Source organism: Somniosus microcephalus, chromosome 6 (assembly GCF_052327205.1).
Source record: "Somniosus microcephalus isolate GS21.2 chromosome 6, FLI_Smic_1.0, whole genome shotgun sequence".
Taxonomy (NCBI): domain Eukaryota; kingdom Metazoa; phylum Chordata; class Chondrichthyes; order Squaliformes; family Somniosidae; genus Somniosus; species Somniosus microcephalus.
This window is the reverse complement of record NC_140992.1, coordinates 269325366-269345941: the sequence shown is the minus strand read 5'-3', so window position 1 is coordinate 269345941 and position 20576 is coordinate 269325366.

The following is a 20576-nucleotide window of genomic DNA, read 5'->3' as shown; positions in this document are numbered from 1 at the left end:
GTTGGGATATTCTTAGTGTCCTCTACTGTAAAGACTGATACAAAATAATTGTTCAGTGTTTTTGCCATCTCCATGTTTCCCACCATTAATTTCCCGGTCTCATCCTCTAAGGGACCAACATTTACTTTAGCCACCCTTTTTTTTTATATAACTATAGAAACTTTTACTGTCTGTTTTTATATTTTTTGCTAATTTACTTTCATAATCTATCTTCCCTTTCTTAATCAATCTTTTTGTTATTTTTTGCTGTCTTTTAAAGACTTCCCAATCTTCCATCCTCCCACTAGATTTGGCTACCTTATATGCCCTTGTTTTTAGTCGGATACTATCCTTAATTACTTTACTTAGCCACGGATGGCTATCTTTTCTTTTACACCCTTTTTTCCTCAGTGGAATATATTTTTTTGGAAGTTGTAAAATAACTCCTTAAATGTACACCACTGGTCATGTACCGTCTTACCCTTTAATCTATTTTCCCAGTCCACTCTAATTAATTCCGCTCTCATACCTTCATAGTCTCCTTTATTCAAGCTCAGCACGCTTGTTTGAGATCCAACCTTCTCACCCTCTAATTGAATATGGAACTCAACCATGTTATGGTCACTCATTCCAAGGGGATCCTTTACTAGGACATTTTTAATTAATCCTGTCTCATTACACAGGACCAAATCTAAGGTTGCTTGCCCCCTGGTCGGTTCAGTTACATACTGCTCAAGAAACCCATCCCTAATACACTCAATGAACTCTTCCTCAAGGCTGCTCTGCCCAATTTGATTTGTCCAGTTAATATGATAATTAAAATCCCCCATAATTATAGCTGTTCCCTTATTACAAGCCTCAACTATTTCCTGATTAATACTCCGTCCAACAGAGTTGCAACTGTTCGGAGGCCTATAGACTACACCCACTAGTGTTTTTTTCCCCTTATTATTCCTTACCTCCACCCAAACTGTTTCACTATCCTGCTCCTTTGACCCAATATCATTTCTCTGTATTATAGTGATTCCTTCCTTTATTAACATAGCCACCCCACCTCCTCTCCCTTCCTGCCTGTCCTTCCTGATTGTTAAATAACTTGGTATGTTTAATTCCCAGTCATGGTCACCCTGCAGCCATGTTTCTGTAATGGCCACAAGATCATACCCATATGTCATTATTTGTGCCGTTAACTCATTCATTTTGTTACGAATGCTACGTGCATTCAGATAAAGAACTTTCAAATATGTTTTGTAACACTTAGTTCCTGTTTTTTCCCTTTTTAGTACTTTACTTTTTACTCCATACCTTCTGTCCCTTCCTGACACATTCTGTTTTTTAATTCCCCCACTGCTCCCTAAGTCTATGACCTTCTCTGTTGTCATTTCTATTATTTGCTCTCTAGAAACCTCCCCCCCACTAATTAGTTTAAAGCCCTCTCTACAGATGCAAAAAATGGAGCTCCTAAAGACTGAGACAAACAAAGATGAAACAATGAGACGACTGAGGAAAAGCATCTTGGATGGATGGCCCAACATGAAGCAAGACTGCTCACCTGACATGGCAGAGTACTGGAACTGCAGGGCGGAACTATCAGTGGTCAAAGACATCATCTACAAAGGAAGTAAAATAGTTATCCCAAAGAGTCTGAGAAAAGAGATGCTAAAAAGGATCCATGGAGGACATCTGGGAATCGAAAAGTGTAAGAAAAGAGTACGAGAGGTGATGTACTGGCCACGAATCAACCAAGATGTGACAAATGAGGTGTCAAACTGCACAATATGCCTGAAATATCGAGCAAGCAATCCGGTAGAACCACTAAAGCCACACCCAGCGCCAGACAGACCTTACCAGAAGGTAGGCGCTGACCTATTCGTATGTCAAGGGAGGACTATCTTGTAGTCACAGACTATTACTCCCTGTATCCAGAGGTTTGTAGACTGTACACCACCACTGCAGATGCTGTGATAACATGTATGAAAGCCATATTCTCCAGACATGGCGTGGCAAGCGAGGTCTTCACAGACAACGGGCCCCAGTTTTACAATGCAAGTTTCCGACACTTTGCCAAAGAGTGGGACTTTGTCCACACAACGTCAAGTCCTCACTATCCACAGTCCAATGGAGTAGTGGAAAAATCGGTCCAGACAGTGAAAAGACTGATGTACAAGGCAAAAGACAGTGGAACTGACTTCTACCAAAGCATGCTTGTATACCGCACAATGCCGCTCGAGTGTGGTATGTCACCAGCCCAACTCCTTATGGGACGTCGGCTAAGGTCAAACCTACCCATCCCGGAGAACCTCCTGAAAACAAAAGAGGGGGAGAAAGTGAGGAAGTTCAAAGAACAACAGAAAGAAAAGCAAAAGTACTACTATGACAGAGGAACACAAAACCTACCTGAACGCCACACTGGTGACCAAGTAAGGTTCAAAGACAAAACAAACATATGGACTCAGAAGGGAACTGTCCTGAGTGAAGTTCAACCAAGATCATACACCATTCAGACAGATGAGGGTGCTGTTCTGCGAAGAAATCGTCGCGATCTTCTCAGGGGACCAGCCACAGCAGGTCAAAAGACTGATACTGTTGAACAACCTGATCACACAGCAGGTCAAAAGACTGATACTATTGAACAACCTAATCACACAGCTGAGAAATCATCATCGGAGGCAACAACTCAGATTCAAGGACAATCAATCAGAAAATCCTCAAGACACGTGAAGCCTGCTGAGAGACTCATTGAGCAAATTTAAGGACTATTGTTATAGAAGGAAGTAATGTTATCTTATTCTTTCTTCAAGTTCTAGTGTATTTACATATTTCATGTGAACACACAAAGCAAGGTTAAAAAACCTTGATAATGATAATGATAATGTAAGTTCATTAAGTGTTACAGTAAAAATGCAGATTAATACAAAGAAAACATGTTGTTAGTTAAAAGTAAAATACTTTTGTTTTAAGAAAGGGAGATGTAATGATATCAGCAAATAGTGATGGTATTTGCCTGTTTGATTATGATGCCTTACCAGCATGTTTGCCTGATTGATTACTTATGCCTGAACAGCAGAGGGCATGTGAGAGACAAGCAGTTTAGTTTTACTTTCGTTTTAGATGGATCTCTAAGATGGTGTCTCCTGTAATACTGTTAACTGAGTTGAACATACTTTAGATAAAAAGTCATTCTCTTTCATGAAGGTGTCGTCATTGAACCCACAATACAAGTTGATACATCTCATAGTCAATTTCTCTGCTTGCATCTTCCACAAGCTATAACTCATTTACAAATCTGATTCCCATTTTCTTACTTGCTTAAAGCCCCAACCTTCCTTTGTCTAAGTCCTTCTCAGGCTTCCCTGGCTATCAATGCCCCGATCACTCAATTTCAAGATCCTAATCTCCATCTTCAAGTGCCTCCAGTAACCTTCTTCATCCCTATGCCCTCACTCACACCCTTCACTTCCCCTGACAATGGCCAACTCCTCATTCACCACCTCCTCCGCTCCACAATCAGTGCTCCTTCAAACACCTGCCCTCCCTATCAAAATACCTCTGCCTTGCCTCCTCCTTCCCTGAAGCCGAAACACTTTTTTTCTTTCCAACCACTCTTTCTGTGACACTCCAATCCCATTCTTCCTGTCCACATCCCACCTGCTCAGCCTCCATTCTATTCTTCGACCTGTAAAGTGCTCCGGTATGTCTTTTTAAGGTAAGGAGCATTATATAAACGCAAGTTGTTGTTATTGTTGCTCAGTAATACCCAATGCCGCTTTTAAATATACATGACCTTTTTTTCTTTGCAGGAGACGGTGTAAAAGAGTCACTGGCATAATATTTCTGCGATTGAAGAAGTATGGCTGCTTTTCGGCAGCTCTGTTTAACCAGAGTCTGTGACCTGTGTGATCCTGGAGAAAATTTCATTCCATTCCCACGTAATAATCTTGTAATTGTTGCACTGCATTCACCTCCATTTATACCGTGAGATGAAATTGTCAAATCTGGGGAAAACTTTATCTTTTAAAACTCGTTCCTGGGATGTGAGCGTCGCTGGCAAGGCTGGCATTTATTGCCCATCCCTCGGGAAGGTGGCGGTGAGCCGCCTTCTTGAACCACTGCAGTCCTTGCGTTGAAGGTGCTCCCACAGTACTGTTAGGGAGGGAGTTCCAGGATTTTGACCCAGCGACGATGAAGGAACGGCGATCCAAGCCAGGGTGGTAATTACTGAATATGTAGTTACGACAACGCCAGCTTTTCCAAAGCTTCCACCCTTGAAAATGAGGGTGGAGTTATGCTTCCAGATGCAAGGAAGATATAATGGCCGGAATTTGCGGTCGGAGGCTTCCCGCGGGCGGCTGCCTCTGAACCGCAATAAAACTACGCACCTACCTGATGGTCCTGGATCAACGGATACTCGCGCTCCTGGGCCTTCAAGCGTAGGCCTGCGTAGAGGCCCACGTATCCCGGGGGCGCATGCGGTTCGCAAGCATCCCTGGGATCACGTGGGCCGGCCCAACCAATCAGAAAGGGGATTCCCATTGTGCTTATAGGGATTCAATTGACGTACGGAATCCCAATAAGCATAATAGGAATCACCCAAAAATCACACTCTCACAGCACTGAAATAAAAAAAAAATCACATGTTTAAAATTAATTAAAGTACAATTTAATTAAACATTTAAAACAAAAATTGAATTAAAAAAAATAAATTTAAACATTTTTCAAGGGGCCAAAAATAAACTAAACTTATTTTACAGGTTTTTGAATGTTAAAATCATTTTAAAAATGTATTTTAATATTTATTTAAACCCTCACGCTGGTCAAAGAAGGCCGTACGCCTTCTTACCAGGTGTAAGAGTTTCGTGGGCATTCCCGCTGGGCAGTAGATGGGCAGATAGCCCGACTCTCCCCCCGCGAATGTCCGTTTCCCGCTGATGCGGACGATCTGTCGAGAAGATCGCTAATTCCGGGTTTTCGCACATGCGCAGCTCACACGGAAACCCAGAAATGGCGAGACACTTACGGCCGCGTATTCACCGCGTATGCAGTCATAGGCCCCGGAGCATCCGCGCCAATATTCCCTGATTCAGAATATGTACACAGCCTTAGTTATTTAACAGTGCCCCCTCAGAAAGCTCAATGAGCTATCAAAGAAGCATTGCCTTTATTAAACAGAAAGACTTGCATTTCTATAGCACCTTTCACGACCTCAGAAAGTCCCAAAGCGCTTTGCAGCCAATGAAGGACTTTTTGAAGTGTAGTCACTGTTGAATTGTAGGAAATTATTGCAGGGATGGAGAACAGCTGGAAAAGCCAGATGTTAGTACACTGAGATTGCACATGTGCACCACCATCATGTTTTAATGATGGGACAAGACGGTTTGATGCTTGTCATGTAACCGTACTGCCAATGAGTGGTAGCCTTGGCAAACATTTGCAAATATAGTTCAAAACAGTTTCATCTATATATCAACTTGTCACAGAATCACAGAAAATTTATGGCACAGAAGGAGGCCATTCGGCCCATCATGTCTGCACCGGTCGCAAAAGAGCTCTCCAGCCTAATCCCACTTTCCAGCTCTTGGTCCGTAGCCCTGTAGGTTATGGCACTTCAAGTGCATATCCAAGTACTTTTTTAAATGTGATGAGGGTCTCTGCCTCTACCACCCTTTCAGGCAGTGAGTTCCAGACCCCCACCAGCCTCTGGGTGAAAAGAATTCTCCTCTAAACCTTCTACCAATTACTTTAAATCTCTGCCCCCTGGTTATTGACCTCTCTGCTAAGGGAACTAGGTCCTTCCTATCCACTCTATCTAGGCCCCTCATAATTTTATACACCTCAATTAAATCTCCCCTCAGCCTCCTCTGTTCCAAAGAAAACAACCCCAGCCGATCCATGTCATGTCTCTCAGAAACATCCCAAAGCTTTTCACAACCAAATAATTATTTTCGAAGTGAAGTCGCTGTTCCATTGTCAGCACAGCTCCATCCCATAAACAGCAGTGAGATAAATGTGCAGTTAATCAGTGTTTAGTGCTAGAGAGAGGAATGCTGGCCTGGACACAGGGTGAACTCCCTACTCAACTTTCAATAGTGCCTCGTTAATTCAATTAGAAATTAGGTTTCTCTCACTTTCTTCATTTCTATCCTATTTGGCTCTCAGAGTCAGAAGGTTGTGGGTTCAAGTCCCCACTCCAGAGACTTGAACACAAAAAATCTAGGCTGACACTCCAGGGCAGTGCTGAGGGAGTGCTGCACCGTTGGAGGTGCCGTCTTTCCGATAAGTTGTTAAACCCAGGCCCCGTTTGCCCTCTCAGGCGGATGTGAAAGATCCCAAGGCACTATTTCGAAGAGCAGGGGAGTTTTCCACGGTATCCTGGGCCAATATTTATCCCTCAACCAACATCACTAAAAAACAGATGATCTGGTCATTATCACATTACTGTTTCTGGGAGCTTGCTGTGCGCAAATTGGTTGCCGCATTTCCTCCATTACAACAGTGACTACACTTCAAAAATTACTTCATTGGCTGTAAAGCGCTGTGGGAAGTCCGGTGGTCGTGAAAGGCGCTGTAGAAATTCAAATCTTTCTTTCTTTCTTCATGCTTTACTTTTTTAATCTAATTTTGGTTCTTTTGTGCTCATTGAGGTACATCCATCAACATTGGAGACATGAAGCATTTTTCCACAATTCTACCAGGTCAGCTGCGGATTAGATGTAGATAGAGCAAAGCTCGATAGTAAATTGCCTCGCAATACCATTCACAGAAAAAAAAACACCTGCTGCAACAATTTGACACTTCCATTTGTCACACTGCTCATGTTTTATTTGGTGAGGACTGTGTAGGAATAGACTAAGAGCAACCGATGGGAATGAATTGTCATCTTCTGCACTTTGTATGCTGTGGCTCAGTGATCTCTTGATTCTGTTTTCTTAAGGATGATACCAGGACTGAGAGGTTATACCAATCAGGGAAGACTGAACAGGCTGGGCCTCTTTCCTCTAGCAAGGAGAAGGCTGAGGAGTGACCTGATAGAGGTGTTTAAGACTATGAAAGGCATTGATAGGGTTGACATAGAGAAGGTGTTTCCGCTTGTGGGGGAGAGAAAAACTAGGGGGGCCACCAATATAAGATAGGCACCAACAAATCCAATAAGGAACTCAGGAGAAACTTATTTACTCAGACAGTGGTTAGAATGTGGAACTTGCTACCACATGGAGTAGTTGAGACGATTAACACAGATGCATTTAAGGGGAAGCTAGATAAACAAATGAGGGTGTAATGTCCGTGTGTAATTGAGACACGGACTGCAGAAGTTGGTTATAACAGGTGTTTACTGAATGGAGACAAAACTGGAACTACTATACAAAGTTACTTGACAGGCTTATATACAGGGGTGGTCACTACTGGTACTGCAGTATACAGGGGCTGCAGAATATAGTTCCTTCTTCAAGGTACATACACTACAATTCCTCCACTTTTAGCTAAACAGTACATAACATGCGATTAATAATTAAATAACATATTTACAATTACAGTTGCTATATACATTAGCTGAAGTTAATCAATTATAAATTCAGTCTTTGAGGAGGCTTCCTGATTCTGTCAAGATAACACCTCTTTGGGGTATCAGGTTCTTCTGGCAAAGTTGATTCGGGATCAACGTCGTTGTTTGGTTCGTCTGCTTCCAATATCACTGATTCTGAGGTAGATGCAATTGGTACTTCGGTTTCATCACCAGGTGTATAGGATCGTGGTGTAGATTTGACGTTTTCCAGTGACTCTAGAATCTGGTCAGCATGGCGTCTTACAATGCTCTCTCCAACATCCACGGTATACATTAGAGATCCTTGCCGTGTGCAGATCGTTCCTGGCTGCCATTTCTCTGTGCGGTAGTCCCGGGCCAAAACTGGTTGACCTATCTTGAAACTCCTGGTTGGCCTTTCATTCATATTCTGAAACTGCCTGTTCTCCACATCTCTTCTGATGTTTGGCTTAACCAAATCCAAGCGGCATCTTAGTCTTCGATTGAAGAACATCATGGCTGGAGTTTGGTTGGTAACCGCATGTGTCGCATTCCGGTAGGCAAACAAGAAGTTATCCACATTGTGTTGTAGGGGTATGTCTTCATTACACATTGCCTTGATAGCCTCCTTGAATGTTTGAACGAACCTCTCAGCCAATCCATTGGTGTCTGGATGATATGGGGCGGATGTGTAATGCTTAACACCATTGTTCTTTAAGAACCTCCGGAACTCTTCAGACACAAACTGTGGTCCATTGTCGGAGCAAATCTGTTCAGGCAGCCCATTTCTGGCGAATATGGTTCGTAAGACTGTAATAGTTTTTTATGTGGTGATTGAGGACATTTTTATTACCTCTGGCCACTTTGAATGTGCATCCACCGCAATTAAAAACATCGAGTCCATAAATGGACCAGCAAAATCAATGTGTACCCTTTGCCATGGAGATGAGGGCCACTCCCATGGATGTAGAGGGCTTGTGGTGGGGCGTTTTGGACCTTCTGGCATCCTGTACAGCTCTTGGTCATCTCTTCGATTTCTCTATCGATTCCCGGCCACCACACAAACGCTCTGGCTAAGTTCTTCATTTTTACCCCTCCCAGATGACCCTCATGAAGCTCATTGAGCACTCTATCCTTCAATTTGGGTGGAATTACTACTCTGGATTCACACATCAAGGTTCCTCGGCACACTGACAGCTGTTCTCTTCTCGGCGAGAATGCTGGCAACAGTGGTTCGCCATGTGCTGGCCATCCCTTCACCGTTAAATCATAGACCCTGGAGAGTGTCGGGTCATTTCATGTTTCCTTTTCTATGTTTGCATTTGTCACAGGTAGACATTCGATAATGGTCGAGTGGAATATCTCCACAGGATCCACTGCAGGTGCTTCTTCCACCGTCGGCAACGGTAGGCGCGACAATCCATCAGCATTCCCATGCTGTTTAGTTCCTTTGTACTCGATGTCATATTGGTGTGCCCCTAGGAAAAGGGACCACCTCTGTAGCCGTTGTGCTGTCATTATCGGGACGCCCTTCTTAGGGTTGAAAATGGAGACAAGAGGTTGATGATCAGTTAGTAGAGTAAATTTCTGTCCGTGCAGGTAGTGATTGAACTTCTTCACCCCCCACACCAGGCTGAGGGCCTCTCTGTCAATCTGGGCGTAGTTACGCTCGGCTGCAGTTAACGAGCGTGACGCAAAAGCTATCGGCCTCTCTGAACCAGCAAGGGATTTATGTGACAGTGCCGCTCCAACGCCGTAGGGAGACGCATCACACGCCGGTCTTATTGGTAGTAATGGGTTGTAGTGAGCCAATACTTCTCTTGAAGTGATCAGGCCTTTACACTTCTGAAAGGCCCGCTTACATTCATCGCTCCATTTCCATGCTACTCCAGTTTGTAGCGGGGCATTCAGTGGGTGCAGAATTGTGGACAATTTCGGCAAAAACTTATGGCAGTAATTCACCAATCCGAGGAATGACCTCAGTTGCGACACATTTTCAGGCGCTGGAGCCTTAACTACCGCTTCAATTTTGTCAGGGGACTTATGTAACCCCTCTTCATCAAGCACGTGGCCACAATACGATATTTGTTTCTTAAAAAACTCGCACTTGGGGCGATTGGCTCGTAGCCCATGTTCTCTTAGTCTAGTGAGCACCTGCTCTAGGTTGGCAAGGTGTTCACTGTCATTTTCACCTGTCACTAGGATGTCGTCCAAGTAACACTGAGTCCCCGGAATCCCTTGCAGGACTTGTTCCATCGCTCTTTGCCATATAGCCGGAGTTGATGCAACTCCGAATACCAGTCGATTATACTGGTAAAGACCTTTGTGAGTGTTTATCGTGAGATATTTCCTAGAGGATTCTTCAACCTCCATCTGCAAATATGCTTGCGCTAGGTCAATTTTTGTAAAACGTTTCCCTCCAGATAGTGAGGCGAAAATATCTTCTATCCTCGGAAGAGGATACTGTACTGTGTGAAGGACTGAGTTCACAGTCACCTTGATGTTCCCACAGATGCGAACCTTCCTTGGCTCCTCAGACTTATTGTTTAACGTTTTCTTCATGACAGGAACGATGGGTGTCGCCCACTCGCTCCAGTCTACCTTAGTTAACACGCCTGCATTCTCCAGATTCTCCAGCTCTGCCTCGACGGCTGGGCGAATTGCATATGTTACCGGTCTTGCTTTGAAAAACTTGGGAATTGCATTCTCTTCTATTTTTATCGAGGTGGTTACGCCTTTAAGAGTTCCCAGTTCTTGTTGAAATACCTATTTAACGTTAGCCAAGATTTTTGACAATCGTCCAGGTGTGACGTCGTCATCCTTTTTACCAGCCACAGTCAGTGCCTGAAAGGAGTGCCAGTCTAAACTTATCTTTCTGATCCATTCACGTCCCAATAACGGTGGTCCACCATCTTGCAGTATGTACAGATACAATTTCTGTATTTCCTTGCCATTGTATTTGACAGGCACCCTTATTTTCCCTCTGGGGTATACTTTCTGCCCCGTATATGTCTTCAAGACAATGGATGTGTCTTTCAAGCGTATGTGTGAGAATAGCCGCTCGTAGTCTCGTCGATTCATGGCAGTCAGAGCTGATCCTGTATCCAATTCCATTTTGACTTGGGACCCTGCTATCGTGAGGGTGACCCAAATGGTTCGGTGATCCTCTTTTGTGATTACGTTGTGTAGTTTGAGACAGCTTAGTCTCTTGTTCCCGGATTCACTATCGCTCTTCTGGTCTTCGGAACTACTGTCCGTCATCTTTTGTACTTTCCTGTACTTTTCCTTAGTAGTCTTTTTGTTGTCGTTAGTCTTCTTCCTGGACTTGCAAACTCGTGCAATGAATCCCATCTTTCCGCATTGCCTGCATGTTTTGTCCTTAGACCAGCAGCCCTTCTGGTCATGGGTTGTTCTGCCGCAGCGATAACATTTTTCAAATCCCCGTGTCATTTCATGGGTCCTGTATTGCTGTGGCTTTTGCTGTATTTCTGCAGCTCCCCTTGCTGCTGCTTCGTACGATACTGCCACGCTGAAAGCCTTATCTAGCATCAGCTCTTTCTCTAAGAGTAACCTCTTCTGGGTTCCTCCACTCAGGTGTCCACAGACAAATTTGTCCTGTAGGGTATCTGCTAGTCCTGCTCCGAACTGGCAGTGCTTTGATAGCTTGCGTAGTTCCGTAAGGTAATTGTTGTGTATGTACCTTTAAGAGAATAACTGGTCTCAGACTGCAGTACCGGCAGTGACCACCCCTGTATAAAAGGCGCTAGTGAGCCTCTGTTGGTTCAGTTTCACTATTGACTTCCATCAGTAAAGGCTTGTTTTGTTCAACTCCTGCTGTCCGTGTCTCAATCATTCACGGACGTAATACTGGCGCCAAGTAGATACGAGCCTACCTATAGTCTGCACCACCTCCTGGGATCCATTCCTACAGCGAAGTGAGCAGAGATCGAGGCCAGAAAGAAAAGAAAGTAAGAGGCAGTAGAAACGGGTGTCGACCGTGGGCATCCGCCCCTGTGTAAGCGGAGTTGAAGATTGCTGGAGAAGCTGTCGGAAGCGGGGCCTGGTTCCTGTCGATGGTGCTTCAGCTAATCGGGCTGGTGGCAGGCAGTGCACTGATCCTTCCTGGGCTGCGGCGGTCGCGAACTCGAGCGGGTGGTTTGCAACGGGGCCGAGCAGCGTTGTCGGGAAGAAGAGAGAGAGAGGGTAGAGCACACAGGGCGCGGCCGGTGCTACGAAGCCGGGCTGCGTATAGACCCGAGAAGAGGGAGGCAAGAGTCCCACAGGGTTGTTCCACGATGGGAAAAATAATAAAAAAAAGAAACATTAAACGCGCAAGAAACCGCGAGGAGCTGCAGGTTGCAATGGGAACCACGGAAAGCAGCGCTAGCAACAGCGGGGAAGAAGGCAAAGCGCGGGAGGCGCCATCTTAATCAGCGAGGAAGAAGGCAAATCGCGGGAGGCGCCATTTTGTTAATTCGGAGAAGAAGGCAAAGCGTGGGAGGTGCCATTTTAGATTTGCAAGATGCCGAAGACTGGCTGTATCACTGCTTTTGATAATACAATAGAGGACTGGACCACGTATCTGTAAAGAGTCGAGGTATATTTCGAGGCAAACGAAATAGCGGAGGCAAAAAAGGCATTGATATTGCTAAACTTAATGGGCGCTAGAATGTACGGCCTATTGCGGGACCTGATTACTCCAGCCAAACCAAAGGCGAAGAGTTTTAACGAAATTGTTGCTGTCCTACAGGAACACCTAAACCCTGCACCGCTGTTGAGAGCAGAAAGATTTAAATTCCACAGGGAACTCAGCATAAAGATGAGAGCAATGCTGAGTACCTTACGGAACTACGCAAGCTATCAAAGCACTGCCAGTTCGGAGCAGGACTGGCAGATACCCTACGGGACAAATTTGTCTGTGGACTCCTGAGTGAAGGAACACAGAAGAAGTTACTCTCAGAGAAAGAGCTGACGCTAGATAAGGCTTTCAGCGTGGCAGTATCATATGAAGCAGCAGCCAGGGGAGCTGCAGAAATTCAACAAAAACCACAGGAATATGGCACCCACGAAATGACACGGGGATTTGCAAAATGTTATCGCTGCGGCAGAACTAACCATGACCAGAAGGACTGCTGGTCCAAAGACAAAATATGCGGGCAATGCGGGAAGATGGGACACATTGCACAAGTTTGCAGGTCTGGGAAGAAGACCAGCGACAACAAAAAGGCTACTAAGGAACCGTACAAGAAAGTACAAAAGATGGCGGACAGTAGTTCCGAAGACCAGATGAGCGATAATGAATCTGGGAAGAGGAGACTAAGCTGTCTCAAACTTCACAATGTAATCGCAAAAGAGGATCACCGAACCATTTGGGTCACCCTCACGATAGCAGGGTCCCAAGTTAAAATGGAATTGGATACAGGATCAGCGCTAACCGTCATGAATCGACGAGACTACGAGCGGCTATTTTCACACATACCCTTGAGAGAGACATCCATCGTCTTGACGACGTATACGGGGCAGAAATTATACCCCAGAGGAAAAATAAGGGTGCCTGTTGAATACAACGGCAAGAAAATACGGAAATTGTATCTCTACATACTGCCAAATGGTGGACCACCGTTATTGGGACAGGAATGGATCAGGAAGATAAACTTAGATTGGCACTCCATTCATGCAATGACGGTGGACGGTAAAAAAAATGAAGACGTCACTCCTGAACGATTGTCAACAATCTTAGCTAACGCCAAAGAGGTATTTCAACAAGAACTGGGCACCCTTAAAGGCGTAACCGCCTCGATAAAATTAGAAGAGAATGCAGTTCCCAAGTTTTTCAAAGCAAGACCGGTACCATATGCAATTCGCCCAGCCGTCGAGGCAGAGCTGGAGAATCTGGAGAAGGCAGGCGTGTTGTCTAAGGTCGACTGGAGTGAGTGGGCGACACCCATCGTTCCTGTCATGAAGAAAACGTTAAGCAATAAGTCTGAGGAGCCAAGGAAGATTCGCATCTGTGGGGATTTCAAGGTGACGGTGAACCCAGTCCTTCACACAGTACAGTATCCTCTTCCAAGGATAGAAGACATCTTCGCCTCACTGTCTGGAGGGAAGCGTTTTACAAAAATTGACCTAGCGCAAGCATATTTGCAGATGGAGGTTGAAGAGCCCTCTAGGAAGTATCTCACGATAAACACTCACAAAGGTCTTTACCAGTATCATCGATTGGTATTCGGAGTAGCATCGGCTCCGGCGATATGGCAAAGAGCGATGGAACAAGTCCTGCAAGGGATTCCGGGGACTCAGTGTTACTTGGACGACATTCTTGTGACAGGTGAAGATGACAGTGAACACCTTAACAACCTAGAACGGGTGCTCACTAGCTTACGGGAACATGGGCTGCGAGCCAACCGCCCCAAGTGCGAATTTTTTAAGAAACAGATATCGCATTGTGGCCACGTGATTGATGAAGAGGGGTTACATAAGTCCCCTGACAAAATTGAAGCAGTTGTTAAGGCCCCAGCGCCTGAAAATAAGCCGCAACTGAGGTCATTCCTCGGATTGGTGAATTACTACCATAAGTTTTTGCCGAATTTGTCGACAATTCTGCACCCACTGAATGCCCTGCTACGAATGGGGGTAGCATGGAAATGGAGCGATGATTGTAAGCGGGTCTTTCAGAAGAGTAAGTACTTAATCACTTCAAGGGAGGTATTGGCTCACTACAACCCAGCACTGCCGATCAGACTGGCATGTGATGCGTCTCCCTACGGCATTGGGGCGGTACTGTCACATAAATTCCTTGATGGTTTAGAGAGGCTGATAGCTTTTGCGTCACGCTCGTTAACTTCTGCCGAGCGTAACTATGCCCAGATTGACAGAGAGGCCCTCAGCCTAGTGTGGGGGGTGAAGAAGTTCAATCACTACCTGCACGGTCAAAAATTTACTCCACTAACCAATCATCAACCTTTTGTCTCCATTTTCAACCCTCAGAAGGGCGTACCGATAATGACAGCACAACGGCTGCAGAGGTGGTCCCTTTTCCTAGGGGCACACCAATATGACATCGAGTACAAAGGAATTAAACAGCATGGGAATGCTGATGGATTGTCACGCCTACCGTTGCCGACAGTGGAAGAAGAAGACCTTGCAGTGGATCCAATGGAGTTATTCCACTCGACCATAGTCGAATGTCTCCCTGTGACGAATGCAAACATAGAAAATGAAACACGGAATGACCCGACACTATCACGGGTCTATGATTTAACGGTGAAGGGATGGCCAGCACATGGCGAACCACTGCTGCCAGCATTCTCACTGAGAAGAGAACAGCTGTCAGTGTGCAGAGGAACCTTGATGTGTGGATCCAGAGTAGTAATTCCACCTAAGTTGACGGATAGAGTGCTCAATGAGCTTCATGAGGGTCATCTGGGTGGGGTAAAAATGAAGAACTTAGCCAGAGCATTTGTGTGGTGGCCGGGAATCGATAGAGAAATCGAAGAGATGACCAAGAGCTGTGCAGGATGCCAGAAGGTCCAAAACACCCCACCACAAGCTCCTCTGCATCCATGGGAGTGGCCCTCATCTCCATGGCAAAGGGTGCACATTGATTTTGCTGGTCACTTCATGGACTCGATGTTTTTAATTGCGGTGGATGCACATTCAAAGTGGCCAGAGGTAATAAAAATGTCCTCAACCACCACGGAAAAAACTATCACAGTTTTATGAACCATATTCGCCAGGAATGGGCTGCCTGAACAGATTTGCTCTGACAATGGACCACAGTTTGTGTCTGAAGAGTTCCGGAGGTTCTTAAAGAACAATGGTGTTAAGCATTGCACATCTGCCCCATATCATCCAGCCACTAATGGATTGACCGAGAGGTTTGTCCAAACATTCAAGAAGGCTATCAAGGCAATGTGTAATGAAGATATACCCCTACAACACAAGGTGGACACTTCTTGTTTGCCTACCGGAATGCGACACATGCGGTTACCAACCAAACTCCAGCCATGATGTTCTTCAATCGAAGACTACGATGCCGCTTGGATTTGGTTAAGCCAAACGTCCGAAGAGATGTGGAGAACAGGCAGTTTCAGAATATGAATGAAAGGCCGACCAGGAGTTTTAAGATAGGTCAACCAGTTTTGGCCCGGGACTACCGCACTGAGAAATGGCAGCCAGGAACGATTTGTACACGGCAAGGACCTCTCATATATACCGTGGACGTTGGGGAGAGCATTGTAAGACGCCATGCTGACCAGATTCTAGAGTCACGGGAAAACGTCAACTCCACACCACGATCTGATACACCTGGTAATGAAATCGACGTACCAATTGCAGCTACCGCAGAACCGGTAATATTGGAAGCAGATGAACCAAACAACGACATTGATCCCGACTCAACATTGCCAGAAGAACCTGATACCCCAAAGAGGCGTTATCCAGGCAGAATCAGGAAGCCTCCTCAAAGACTGAACTTATAATTGCTTAAACTTAACCAATGTATCTAGCAACCGTAATTGCGATTGTAATTAGTTATCGTTTCGTTGTTAAATGAATGTTATGTACTGTTTATCTAAAAGGGGAGGAATTGTTGTGTATGTACCTTTAAGAGAATAACTGGTCTCAGATTGCAGTACCGACAGTGTCCACCCCTGTATAAAAGGCGCTAGTGAGCCTCTGTTGTTTCAGTTTCACTATTGACTTTCATCAGTAAAGACTTGTTTTGTTCAACTCCTGCTGTCCGTGTCTCAATCATTCACGGACGTAATAGTAATCAGCATTGCTCTCATCTTTATGCTGATTTCTCTTGTGGAATTTAAATCTTTCTGCTATCAGCAGCGGTGTAGGATTTAGGTGTTCCTGTAGGATATGAACAATTTTGTTAAAACTCTTCTCCATCGGTTTGACTGGAGTGATCAGGTTCCGCAATAGACTAGAGTCCTGGCGAATCATATAACTAGGGCTGTAGAGAGGGCTTTAAACTAATTAGTGGGGGGGAGGTTTCTAGAGAGCAAATCATAGAAATGACAACAGAGAAGGTCATAGACTTAGGTAGCAGTGGGGGAATTAAAAAACAGAATGTGTCAGGAAGGGACAGAAGGTATGGAGTAAAAAGTAAAGTACTAAAAAGGGAAAAAACAGGAACTAAGTGTTACAAAACATATTTGAAAGTTCTTTATCTGAATGCACGTAGCATTCGTAACAAAATGAATGAGTTAACGGCACAAATAATGACATATGGGTATGATCTTGTGGCCATTACAGAAACATGGCTGCAGGGTGACCATGACTGGGAATTAAACATACCAGGTTATTTAACAATCAGGAAGGACAGGCAGGAAGGGAGAGGAGGTGGGGTGGCTATGTTAATAAAGGAAGGAATCACTATAATACAGAGAAATGATATTGGGTCAAAGGAGCAGGATAGTGAAACAGTTTGGGTGGAGGTAAGGAATAATAAGGGGAAAAAAACACTAGTGGGTGTAGTCTATAGGCCTCCGAACAGTTGCAACTCTGTTGGACGGAGTATTAATCAGGAAATAGTTGAGGCTTGTAATAAGGGAACAGCTATAATTATGGGGGATTTTAATTATCATATTAACTGGACAAATCAAATTGGGCAGAGCAGCCTTGAGGAAGAGTTCATTGAGTGTATTAGGGATGGGTTTCTTGAGCAGCATGTAACTGAACTGACCAGGGGGCAAGCAACCTTAGATTTGGTCCTGTGTAATGAGACAGGATTAATTAAAAATGTCCTAGTAAAGGATCCCCTTGGAATGAGTGACCATAACATGGTTGAGTTCCATATTCAATTAGAGGGTGAGAAGGTTGGATCTCAAACAAGCGTGCTGAGCTTGAATAAAGGAGACTATGAAGGTATGAGAGCGGAATTAATTAGAGTGGACTGGGAAAATAGATTAAAGGGTAAGACGGTACATGACGAGTGGTGTACATTTAAGGAGTTATTTTACAACTTCCAAGAAAAATATATTCCACTGAGGAAAAAAGGGTGTAAAAGAAAAGATAGCCATCCGTGGCTAAGTAAAGTAATTAAGGATAGTATCCGACTAAAAGCAAGGGCATATAAGGTAGCCAAATCTAGTGGGAGGATGGAAGATTGGGAAGTCTTTAAAAGACAGCAAAAAATAACAAAAAGATTGATTAAGAAAGGGAAGATAGATTATGAAAGTAAATTAGCAAAAAATATAAAAACAGACAGTAAAAGTTTCTATAGTTATATAAAAAGAAAAAGGGTGGCTAAAGTAAATGTTGGTCCCTTAGAGGATGAGACCGGGAAATTAATGGTGGGAAACATGGAGATGGCAAAAACACTGAACAATTATTTTGTATCAGTCTTTACAGTAGAGGACACTAAGAATATCCCAACACTGGACAAATAGGGGGTTCTAGGGGGGGAGGAACTAAATACAATTAAAATCACTAAGGAAGTGGTACTTGGTAAAATAATGGGACTCAAGGCGGATAAATCCCCTGGACCTGATGGCTTGCATCCCAGGGTCTTGAGGGAAGTAGCGGTAGGGATTGTGGATGCATTGGTAATAATTTTCCAAAACTCACTGGACTCAGCAAAGGTCCCGGCAGATTGGAAAACTGCTAATGTAACACCATTATTTAAAAAGGGTAGTAGGCAGAAGGCTGGAAACTATAGACCTGTTAGCCTAACATCTGTGGTTGGTAAAATGTTAGAGTCCATTATTAAGGAGACAGTAACAGGACATTTGGATAAACATAATTTAATAGGGCAAACTCAGCATGGTTTCATGAAGGGGAAGTCATGTTTTACAAATTTGCTTGAGTTTTTTGAGGAAGTAACATACAGGGTGGATAAAGGGGAACCAGTGGACGTAGTGTATTTAGACTTCCAAAAGGCATTTGACAAGGTGCCACACAAAAGATTATTGCTCAAGATAAAAAATCACGGGATTGGGGGTAATATTCTGGCATGGGTGGAGGATTGGCTCTCTAACAGAAAGCAGAGAGTTGGGATAAATGGTTCGTTCTCAGATTGGCAACCAGTAACTAGTGGTGTTCCGCAGGGGTCAGTGCTGGGTCCCCAACTCTTTACAATCTACATTAACGATTTGGAGGAGGGGACCGAGTGTAACATATCAAAATTTGCAGATGATACAAAGATGGGACGGAAAGTAGTGAGTGAGGAGGACATAAAAAACCTGCAAAGGGACATAGACAGGCTAAGTAAGTGGGCAGAGATTTGGCAGATGGAATACAATACTGGAAAGTGTGAGGTTATGCACTTTGGCAGGAAAAATCATAGAGCAAGTTATTATCTTAATGGCAAGAAACTGGAAAGTACTGTAGTACAAAGGGATCTGGGGGTCCTGGTGCACGAAACTCAAAAAGTTAGTATGCAGGTGCAGCAAGTGATCAAGAAGGCCAATGGAATGTTGGCTTTTATTGCTAGGGGGTTGGAATATAAAAACAGGGAGGTATTGCTGCAGTTGTACAAGGTATTGGTGAGGCCGCACCTGGAATACTGCATACAGTTTTGGTGTCCATACTTAAGAAAAGACATACTTGCTCTCGAGTCAGTACAAAGAAGGTTCACTCGGTTAATCCCGGGGATGAGGGGGTGGTCATATGAGGAGAGGCTGAGTAGATTGGGACTCTACTCATTGGAGTTCAGAAGAATGAGAGGCGATCTTATTGAAACATATAAGATTGTGAAGGGGCTTGATCGGGTGGATGCGGTGAGGATGTTCCCAATGATGGGTGAAACTAGAACTAGGGGGCATAATCTTAAAATAAGGGGCTGCTCATTCAAAACTGAGATGAGGAGAAACTTCTTCACTCAGAGGGTGGTAGGTTTGTGGAATTTGCTGCCCCAGAAAGCTGTGGAAGCTACATCATTAAATAAATTTAAAACAGAAATAGATAGTTTCCTAGAAGTAAAGGGAATAAAGGGTTACGGGGAGCGGGCAGGTAATTGGACATGAGTCTGGGTTCGGAATGGTCATGGCCCTGTGGGTAGTGGAGCGGGCCCAGGGGCCGTGTAGCCTTGTTCTGCTCCTACTGTGTTCTAATTCTGTTAGATTTCAGGAGATGGTTTTATTCCTGTTCCTGGCTGGGGTGGAGATCGCCTTTACAGAAGGTAAGTACTGTAGAAAATATAGGGACAGAGTGATCTCCTGGAAGAATTTCGATCGCCTAGATGGGTCGGAGAGGAATTTCCCAGATTTTTTTCTCCCAAATTGGCCATTGGGTCTTTATCTGGTTTTTCGCCTCTCCCGGGAGATCACATGGGTTCGGGTGGATGCAGAGTGATAGAAGATTTGAGGTTAGGATCAGATCAGCCATGATCTTATTGAATGGTGGAGCAGGCTCGAGGGGCCGATTGGCCTACTCCTGCTCCTATTTCTTATGTTCTTATGTTCTTATGTTAGACCGTATGTTCTTGCGCCCATTAAGTTTAGTAGTACTGATGCCTTTTTCTCATCGGCTACTTCATTTGCCTTGCAATATACTTCGACTCTTTCCACATACGTGGTCCAGTCTTCTGTTGCATTATCGAAGGCAGTGATATTGCCAGTCTTCGGCATCTTGGAGATCTAAGATGGCGCCTCCCGCGCTTTGCCTTCTTCCCCGATTGAACAAAATGGCGCCTCCCACGCTTTGCCTTCTTCCCCGCTGGATTAAGATGGCGCCTCCCGCGCTTTCTGTCTTTTCCGCTGCTTCCAGTGCTGTTGCTAGCATTTTTATGCCTTGAAGGCGACGCCCTATGGTTTTCGCGTGCTTCCCCCCGCGCTGCTGCCAACGCCGGTCTCCGCGGTCCCCGTGGCAAACTGCAGCTCCTCGCGGCTTTCTGCGCTTCTAATTTCTTTTTCTTTTATTTTAAATACTGTTCCCGTCACCAGAGCAGACCCTATGGGACACTTCCCTCCCTCTTCTCGGGTCTGTACGCTGCCCGGCTTCATAGCACCGGCCGCGCCCTGTGTGCTCCACGCTCTCTCTCTCTCTCCTCTTCCCAACAACGCTGCTCGGCCCCGTTGAAAAGCCACCCGATCGAGCTCTAGCCCGCCGCAGCCCAGGAAGGATCAGT